Below are 10670 nucleotides of genomic sequence, written 5' to 3'. Positions count from 1 at the left end.
ACATATGGCTTTAGCATCCCAAAACACTATTTACAAAAATCAGTCAATGAGCCAACAGCTTTAAAACTGTACTGTGCTGCCATGTTGAAAGTTGCTGGAACAAAAAGCAGCATCACAGCTGAGAACCTCACCTCCAAACACGTCCCTGCTACACCAAAACAGTACAGTCACAGGCCAGAAAACCAAACTAATGGTCCAAAACAGGGTTGAAGGAAGCATGAAGGTATCCAGGGCTTTTAATTATTAACAGAGATGTTCAGTGCAGTTGGTTACATCTTTTCAAAAACTAAAACATTGTGCACTGATTTGTTCTGCTGTGTCATTTAAGGCATGTAATTGTCTTTTTATATGGTCCATGCAAAACCAATTAATGCGATGGATTATAGCATTTCTATGTAATTATAAGCAACTGGAGTTGATTTCCTGTTTATTGCCAATCTTTTTTTACAATCAAACACCTACTTGTTCTGTACTGAAAGCAACGCTGAACAAAAGGCATCAATACTTCAAACAAACAAAATAACACCCACTGATGAGTAAGATCACTACTAAGGCAGAGTATCACAACAGCAGCAATGCAGTGCTACTCAGCTATCATAATGCTAATGAATACCAGTTTGCAGCAGCTGTCAACATTGTACAGAGGTCAATAAATCATCGTACCGGCTCAGTTTTAAAGAATAAATAATATAGTTTCTGCTCAGATTGGGGATTAAGGCTTGAAGATCCTTTCCACGGAACATTTCAGCCGACAAGTGGATCCAGCATGACATGATCCTGCCTGAGGTTCATCAGCATGACTCGACGCTCACAAGACTCTCGTACAACATGTCATCTGCTACCCAAGTCACTATTAACAAGGCTGTCAACATTACTCATCGGCTGAGATGACTGATGGGCTGCAAAGGTCACTGTTCACAGCCACTTCAGACTGTCAACAAACATCAGTCAGTAGAGCTGCATGGAGCCCTTATATAAAAAAATAAAGGAAAATGCAGATTACAAAGTGAATGAAAGTGAAAGCACCAGAGCTCAGCGTCACTAGCTCTGAGCTGAAACTGATAACTGACTGATCACAAGATCACGTTTAAAGTGATGCCTCATCTGAACAGACTAAACAAAAATCATCAGAGGTTTAGATATCCTGACCTTTAGTGCCGAGTTTCAACCTCAAAAACACTGAAGCCTACAATTCCCATAATGCAACTCAATAATGCAAGTTCTCAGAGGTGTGATGATAGTCAACATAAATATTAATCTGATCTTAATGTCTAAAAACAATGCAGCGCTCCTGTAATGGTTGTTACTACAGTCTGAGTGGTGCATGAGGTTTCACTGTCTCTGAATCTTCATGTCTGGTAGATTCAAGAAACAGAAAGCCCAAAAGTGTTATTTTGCCTTGTGTACATGGTGCTCTGAAAGGTGCACAGTGCAGTGTGAGCTTACTCGACAGCAGCTGTTTGTTCTGAAATCAAGCACGTCATAAATATCTGTGCTTACCTTCCTTCAGATCCCCTGGTGTCCAAGCGAAGAGGCAGATCTTTTCAGTCATGTATTATTCACCACTTTCACTCCACAACCTTAAAAAAACCTTGAGAAAACAGAGGGTTTGTGGTTATTTTATTTATTTCTTCAACCACAAATAGATACCTGCAAAATGTTCCTGGTTAAAAATGTATCACCAAGCATCACACAGTGAATCTACGGCACAGCTGCCCTGAAAGGTTTCTCTCTTTTTCATCACAGTATCACTGGCTCAGCATTTGAAGAGAGAAACCCTGGAAAATAATTATGGTATTTAGGCTGCACTATAAATAATTAACAGAAATTTTAAAGTTCACAAAGAGGGGAAGTGTAGGAAACACAAAAATACACCTGCTACTACAAACAGACAGTAAACAGCACAGATGAGAACTGTGGTTTGCAGGGAATTAGTTGCTTTTACTTTTTCTTGCCAAACAATGAGCCTGATCACAGACGGGAAGTGCCGCCTCGTTTCACTTCGTTTCAGCCTGACATGATGTTCCTCTTAGCCATTTCTCATTGCGAGGAGGTGTTTTCCACTGACCAATTAACAGCAAGAGACATGCAGTCAACCTGTTCAGACACGTCGGCCTCATCTGCCATTTTTCTGTCAGTATTTTTCCTGAATGTAGATGAGATACCTGGTGACACAAGTCTCCTAAGGACTCACAGTGGAGAAAACTACTCCTTTAAATTGTTAAAGTTCAAATGATATAAGGAGTCATATTAGATTAAACTCTTACGCCGACTAAAGACATCATGTTGTGTTGTTGTCTGTTGATACATATCAGAGAAAAGCTGGTCAAAGCTGAATTTTGACCTTAACTGTGATTAAATTCACCCACACAGAGAAATTTGCAAACCCTGCTATGCTGTGGACTGAACCACTCTCCTAAAATGCTTTGAGATTTAGAGGGCAGCGGCCGAACAGATTGTTATGTCACCATTAGGGAGCTGTAATAAAGTCATATTTCTTTTGCATTTTGCATGACTGGAGGGCCTTCCACTCTCGCCTGTCTGCTCCTCTCACATCAGCCTCCCTTAAGTGGAGCAGTTCTGGGCTGCAGGTTTTGCCTCTCTGCTGCCAGAGAGTGTCTGTGCCAGATAGAATTGCATGATTACACTCAGCAGCGCACAATTTTGTAGACAGCAGTATAGCAGGAGAATAAAATGTCTTAGGCCTCATTTAACATCCACACATTTGGAAATTAAAAACCAGTTATTCATCATGGGAATGGGATAACAAAAATTAATTCTATTTCCTGCCTGGGTCATAATTTGATAGAAATAATGACTGTGACTGTGGCAATCAAGTGCATGTTGTTTCCTCAGAGCTGTCAAACATTAACGCACTTTCCTTGGGTCCTGATGTAAACACAAGAATAACGTGCTTGTTATTTAGGTGATTGCACTATAACACACCACGCTGCCATGTTAATGTTGTTCACAATTTCAGGTTCTGTATTTCTGAATATGTGGCCCAACTTCACTTGCCTGCACATGAATATTTGACCAGTTGCTAAATTAATAAAATAAAAAAAAATCTTCACTGTGATCCATCACATTTTAGGACAGCAACCATGGCTACTGTACATGGAGAATGTAGTCTCTAAAAACCTACCATCGAGGTGGTGAAGTGAACATGGTCACAACAACACGTTTGATCCAAACCTCTTAATTACTACAGTTAATGATAAAAATGAGTTGTGTTTGGAGTATCTGCCCTGTATGGCCCACACAAACATGGTGAGGGATTACACTGGCAGCCTGGCTCTTCCTGGTGCCTCTCTGGGTTTGATTTGAGCCAAAAAGCCACAGGATACGACTTCCAAGGCATTACCATTCTCAGTAGTCACCCAGCAAAATATCAGATCTCACTAGTTTAAAGTGACAGGATGCTTAAACTACAGTACATGGGGCTAAAAAACAACTGCCTCTTGCTAACTACAAACACATTATATAAGGAACAGTGATGGGCTCAGGCCCTTTCATCTGCTGCAGCCTGTTTCTTACAGTATTTCCCAACACTATAGTGTTACGCCTCCAGGGGATGCTAATGCCTTTAAGGCGCTCTGACTTTATGATGTGGTCCAAAACTGCTTGGAATAATGTGTAAGGATTGGCGGAGGAGTCTAACAATTGATCTTTAAATGACTGGTCATGTGTTTGGTCTCGTTCCACAGTATTGCAGACAAATTGATCAGCTCAACGTGGCAGTCTCTGCCATGGCACATTCTTCTTCTTGCTTCATTTTTTCATTAAAATTTGCTTTGTACTGAAAAATTACAGAAATGGTGTTTGTTCAAGCTGCAGCTGATTTCAGCCACATCTGCCCCGAGTTGAGATTGTTCTGTGAACTTACTGTTTTCAAGATCAGGAATGAACTTTTGTGTTTTTTTAAATCTAATGTAAAAACAAAGCATCTTTGTTTAAAAGTACCTTTGAAAGTAGTTATATCATTTGTTACATTTAGTTCATTTACTTTTACAAACTCACCTGAAGTTGGTTCGCTGGTTTACTTCTGTCCAGCTGTATTTGGGAAAACGCTCAGGAATCTGGGATCACATTTAATCCTGGTAAAGAAAATGTGGGATATTTTTATAGGTGAATTAGATTTGTTTTTACCCTTTCATCAACAACAATAAGGTTTCAGGTTTACAAACACTGTCAGACTTGGAAGTGAACGTTTCACTGCTCCTGTAAGGTTTGACTGACGCCTGCTGACGGACAGGCCAAATGGTTGACTATGTCTGGATGTTAAATGTCTCTCTGTGAGCAGCATCTATTCATTAATAACATTTTTGAAGCGTCCGGTTTACAGACAGAGTGGGCTGAACACAGAGCCCTGACTGACTCCACTGGTGAGAGTAATTTGGTGTAATTGCACCATGGGTAAAACCTTTGAAGACCCAGTTTGTGTTGTGACTGAAACAATGATGATTAGAGCATGTTCACTTGTCAAAAGGGATTAGAAGAGCAACCACATTTAAAAAGCAAATGTTTTTTTCTCATCTTTTAAAACATACTTGGTGTTGTATTCCTAATAAAGACATACAGTCCTGTATTCAATGCAATCATATTAGGTTTATGTACATTTTCAATAACAAAAATGATCTAAATGAATGACCAAGAAAGTGATCAACCCTGCAGAAAGGTAACAAGAACATATTTACATGTTAGCTGCAGGGGAAACGGATTCAGTGACAATACAGAGCATGAGCCGACTTGAGGCTTGAAAGGCTGCTGCTCTCACCACATGATACAGATTACCTTTAGAGAAATCTGGGCGCCCATTAACACTGCTGTTTGATCTCAATGGCACAAATTGGTCCAAGGTGAAGAAATTGTTACGTAATTATGATTGATGATGACAAGAAGGGGAAATGATTTGTGCCTTTTAATTCTCAGTGTGAAAGATGGTCCTTATTTAAAGCTCCACAGTAGGAGCCTCAGGAAGTTGTAATGAAATGTGAGGATTCAGCTGATGAGAAGCTAAAAGCATGACGTTATGAGAACTACCAAGCACCATAGATACTGTTTCTAAACCAGGGCACAAAGAATTTTCTTAATGCTCTGTGCACTGACTTAACTCACTCTGAACATATATGAGTCTAAACAACACTATATGTTTAAGACTAAACATAAATGGAAATCACAAGGGCCAATATATGTTCTTCAGTGGCATCATAAGCAAACACTGTCAGTAAAATCTTTTAAATCTGTTTTTTTTTAAGCTGACTTTGGAATAGCAGTGTGACAAAAAAAAAAAAACATTTAAAAATTCAGTGTTTAGGGTCAACATACTAGAGATTTCAGTGAGCCTTCACTTGCATCTTGTGGCCTTCATCAGCAGATGGAGTTTCCCTGTTGTCAAAACATCAGATCAAATAATGTTACATGTGAGAGCCAAAGTAACAACAACAGAGCAAAGGCATCTGTAATATGCTGACTGACACAGTATCAGCTGATACTGGCTGGTGCTGTGCAGTGCTCACAGAAAAAGTTACAGTAAATACCAAAGGAAGTGGATTCAGTGCTGTTTGTGCAGGAAAATAACAATATGGAACACATTACACGCAACACATCCGGAGCACATTAATACAAGGACATATAAGCTCGCAGCAAAACATTAGTGTGAACAAAAGCTCATTTCAGAAAGGATCATAACAGTGCAGCAAATGCATTTAACATCACACACACTCACACGCACAAACTGCTCACCCACTATTTTCCAAAAAATAGTGGAAACATGGAAACATTTCATAGTAAATTGCAGATCTTTTGTATTATTGCCAGTTTCATCTTGTTCTAGCTAGCTGACTGTCTCAGGAGGAATATAAAGTCTACAGTCTAAACTTGTCACAGATTTACAAATAAAAAAAAACATGTTTGAGGCAAATAAAGAGATGATTGCTTTTCATACTTTCCCCACAGAGACACAAGCATTTGACATTTTCCTCAATTGAGCAGGAAGCATTTTCACAGTGGCAGCGCGTGTGTGTCTCAGTGTCTAGAATAACTCTCTAAATAAAGAATAAAAGCAATCCGCTCAACGTACCTTTTCCCTCCCTGTTGCCCTGGGGGGGGGGGTGACCAAATGCATTTTATGTGCCAGCGTCACGCTTCACTGCCTCCTGTGCACAGAACCGAATTGTGTTCCACTTTAAAAACGTTAATTTTACATTTTTAATGACTGGCTGATGGCTTAAGTAAGTGTGTAGCGCTTACAAGGGAATATGTGATGTTCTGGAAATGCTCGTCCATCTCCTTGTCCTGGATTAAATGATCTCTCCTGGTGCAGGATGGAGATGTGGCTTATTTGTGTCTAGTGACTCCTGTTAAAATGCAGAGAACTAACTCAAAAAAACCCAAAGTACATTTTTATACACAAAATATTAAAGACCCGAATACCAACACAAAAACTGCACATTGTTTAGATACAGACTATACAAATTCAGATTACACACACTGCAGTGGAATCCAGTTAGTCAAGGAGATTCCTCAATTTCATGGCTGATTATCCTGATGCCAGGATTATCTCTTGTTATTTTAAGGCAGATAATACAAGATTATGATTTAATGGGATCTGTGAAATCAACTGGAAATCACGGGGGGCCCTCTCTCTAAAGGCAATTCATGCAAGTCACATCAAGAATTGGTGAGGTGAAATATTTGACCAAAACTCCATATCCAAGGGGAATATTTGACACATAAATCACCAACGTGCCACATATTAAGAGGTCATCCACAATTTTTGTAAACACCTTTAGTTAAATCCTGCACATCCAAGTTCCCGAGGGCAAGTTAGCTGCTCAGTGTTGGGAAGTGAGGTTTCAACGGATCTCATACAAGAGCAAAGCGGTTTATAGAAATCCTGTTCTTTTTAAAGGTAATTAGCTTGTCCTCAGTGCTGTCATGTCCAAAAGTGCAGCTGCTTTTTTAAAAAAAAGGGCAGGAAAACAAGAGGCCCAGCCTCCCCAGGGTCAGCGCCCACCACAGCCTGGATTATGGCACCAAAGGAATCCTGGGAAGCGTGTATTGATTTGGCCTGACACTTGCTGCCACATTTAGCTTAGCCGCTGCTGACTCGCAAAGGCTTCAAGCAGTTATCTGCCATATTCTTTACTATCTTTAAAGAGCACTGAGAAATTACCTCATGCCACAGAAGATTTATCATCACATAATTAGCTCAGTGCAGCTAACGGCCAATCTCTCTTGACTACTAATACAAGCTTAAAGTTCATGTGCACAGGACTATGCTTAATTAACTTGTTAGCATGAGCATGCTGTGATAAAAAAAAACACTGCCCTTTACAAACAACTTTTGTTTCACAGGTTGTCTGGGTGCTGTGCTGTGATGTCTGATGTCTGCTGCATGCCACAGACAAATCTCTTAGATCAGTGCAGAGGATGAAATGCTGCACCATGTTAAAACCTGTTCATTGTAATCACACAGTGTCACACAGTAAAAGCAGTTTCCTGTATGACAGTGAGTCATAAGATGTGCATGCCAGGTTTAATTGATCATGTTCTTCAATGTCAGCTAAGATTTAAAGTGAAGGCACACTTACTGGTTTCTGGTTTCCAATTAACAGCAACTCATAGAACTTAGGTCTGGGTGACGTCCTTTGGCTTCAGCCGTCCGTTACTTTGGCCCCTTACTGCCACCAGTTTTGATCCTGAGCCACGTGACGACAACAGCTGCTGAAAAACAAGAGATGAAGTTGAAACCTCAAAAACTCTAGTGAGAGCACCTTGATTTAACATTATTCCTCTGTCATATGTCTTATGCTACAATCCTTACACCGTGACAATTAACACGTGTTGCCATGTGCTGTGCAGCTGGGACACAGCTAAATGTCTCCTGCAGTACAGCCTGACTCCCTGCAGGATTCAGTGCATAAGCGACACAATGGTATAGTGTATTTAGCTTTTTCTCCTACGCTATGGTGTGAAAATGTCTTGACTACTAAAACACAGTAAACTTTTAGTAACCCAGTGAATTACGAAGCACAATTCTGTCTATCACACTGCAGATTATTGAAATTGTCGGTTCGAGAAGCCCAGCACAAGCCCCAGACCCCAGTTACATTGCATCTGTAATGTTCAGTGAAATTTTGTCCAGTGTCATGAGCAGATTTGACTTCTCACATGCCCAGTGTTCACATTTCTACTGAGCTGTAAACATCCCATCAGCCAGTGTTGTTGCTTTGTACAATTCTGGGCAAACACTTTGTGCAAAGAGCAACTCTCAGCAAACATTTGACTGGAATCATCCAACACTTTACCCTTTGGAGCTGCCACTGGCTTTAAGTGGCCAAATGCCATCTTATTTTATTTCTGTTACAGCCCTTCTGCGCCCTTTAGTCCGGCACTCTCTTAACCCTTTTCTTTTCTGCAACTGTCAGACTGATTTCTATTTTTAAATGTTTTCCATTTAATTTAATTCTCTGGACAACAGCTGTAACATCATAAGTCGTCTCCAGCATCTCTGACAGCTACAAACGCAGTTGTGGGAGCGCTCTGGATGAAATGGGCAAAGACAGCTTCATAATTGCCAGGGGTGTTATTCTAAGATCAGGCTGGAATCAGAAGTTTTGTCGGTTTCATTTAACCAGGGCGCTGCAAAATGGCTTAAGCCAAGCCTCAGTGCACCCAGAGAAGGCTAAGAGATATTGCTGCATGACAGCTAAAGTAGCCGGGTGCATCGCAGACATGTACCCAAGCTCAAGAGCCCTCAGGCTTTCTCTTCTTCATGACTGACTTAAGTGTTTTATTCCTGGGACAGAGCAATAATGTGCATTAAGATCAGGAACACTTATTTCAATTGGGCTTTATGTTTTATTCTGGCCTTAAATTCAACAGTCTAGACTGTGCTTTGCTGAGAACAGCTCATATGGGAGGAATCTCCTTAATACGACTTTTCTAACAATAATCCTGCCTATATATATTTTTTGTAAACTTATTTATAAAGATAAAGGCGCTTTGCTATAAATAAATATATACACATATATAGAGACTTTACTGAGGAATTATTGTTCAGCCTATTAATTGTATGTGGTTTAAAACATAAGACTGTGTTAGTCTGTTGACACCAGACTCCCCCAGTGTATTTGGCGGACCGATGAGTATTTACAGCAGCTGGAAGGTGCGTGAACAATCAACTCCAAACACGCTACAGTGGTAATGTTCATTGTAATCCATGTGAGGCAGGGCAGCACACGGCAGGGTCCATTTACTGTCGCTTTGGCTCTTTCTCGAGGGATTTGTTGCCAATCACAAAAACAAAGATCGTAGAAACAAAAACTGTGTCTCCTAAAAACAAAAACATGGTCACAAACGATGCCAGTGAACTCTTGACTCCATGCAGACCCAACTTCATTTAATCGACCAGTGAGCGAACAAACCTAACAGTCGCTGACCCCGTGCAGGACAATGAAACACAAACAAACTGTTGAAGCGTCAGACTCATACCTGCGACATCAGGAGTCACGTGCAGCCAATTGTCTAACGCTGAGAAATACTTCACCTTAGTCTTCTTCTTCTCTTTTCTTTCTGCTTGGCACCACCGTCAGGCGCAATAGCGCCGCTCAGAGACAGGCCTGGACGCAGCGATGCGGCCGCATGTGGGGCCCCTGTGCGTATTTCAGGTGAAGTGTCCATATTTTGTTCATGTGTATCAGGAGCGTCTTCTAGTGACAGCTGAGCAGTCACATGACTACAGGGACCCACAGATCTCCCATCCAATGTCACATAAGAAGGTAATACAGATGTTTCTGGTCTGTGTTCCTCATATTTGCTGTCCTAAATGTTTTTAAAGCAGTTCAGCTGTTGTCAGAGTATATTTACATGGTTCACAGTGTTTCTGTTTGAGTGCTGTTAAACAGCTTTTTCTTAGCATGACGTTTGGTGATAAAGTATATTACCTGATAGATTTGCATTAAATTGGTGTACAGACATTTAAAGTCCCCAGACGATGAAATCTACCAGCCTGGTTCTGGACCACAAACCTCAGCTTCATCACTGCATTACAGGAAAAGTCAGAAATCATCGAGCCTTGTCCGGGACTGTCCCATCCACTGCATGGCACACAGTGCTGGAAAGTCCCAGTGGAAAGCTTGGTGAAGCAGCTTTGTTCTGCTCATTGACAGAGGTGGGGAAAATAAGGATGTTAGTTTCCATCTTTAACATATTTTCTCCTGTAAAACCAAAAAAATGTCTGAAAATATTTTGCATATAGCATAACCTAAAGGCTCACCCTGCCCAAGTACATTTTGGAGTGCACTCTCTTCTTCACTTTAACTGTGGTGCCCCAAAGTTCATTGACTGGGACTCCCCCTTTGATCCCTCACTATGAGAGAGTATCAGAGCGTTGCAGAAATGAACCAAAATAAATGAACACAATCAAACTGTGGAGGAACATGTCAACAAACATGATTCTTTACCAGAGTCTGCAGGTCAAATTAAAGCCTGTGTGGCCTTGTTGTACAGTAACCCCTGACCGTCACGCTGAAGGAGGAACCCCAAACAAACCAGGAGAAAAATACCACAAAGAAGCTCTCCAATCCTCAGCCCACCTCCCAAGTTCATGAGCACCAGCACTCGTTCAACCTGGGCACAACCTCTTATTTTCAAAAGGAAGTGAC

The 10670-nt window shown here is 40.9% G+C and overlaps 1 long non-coding RNA gene across 1 annotated transcript; it reads right to left on the bottom strand.

The window, feature by feature from the left end:
• Positions 1 to 5350: 5350 nt before the first annotated feature.
• Positions 5351 to 7731, bottom strand: LOC113133569 (uncharacterized). Its single transcript, XR_003295993.1, has 4 exons — positions 7596 to 7731; positions 6253 to 6359; positions 6083 to 6158; positions 5351 to 5388 (listed from the first exon to the last, which is right to left on the bottom strand). It is a non-coding gene; the product is annotated as an uncharacterized LOC113133569 (long non-coding RNA).
• Positions 7732 to 10670: the final 2939 nt, after the last annotated feature.

The sequence above is a fragment of the Mastacembelus armatus genome, chromosome 18, assembly GCF_900324485.2.
Source record: "Mastacembelus armatus chromosome 18, fMasArm1.2, whole genome shotgun sequence".
Classification (NCBI taxonomy): domain Eukaryota; kingdom Metazoa; phylum Chordata; class Actinopteri; order Synbranchiformes; family Mastacembelidae; genus Mastacembelus; species Mastacembelus armatus.
This window is presented reverse-complemented; position numbering and strand designations above follow the sequence as displayed.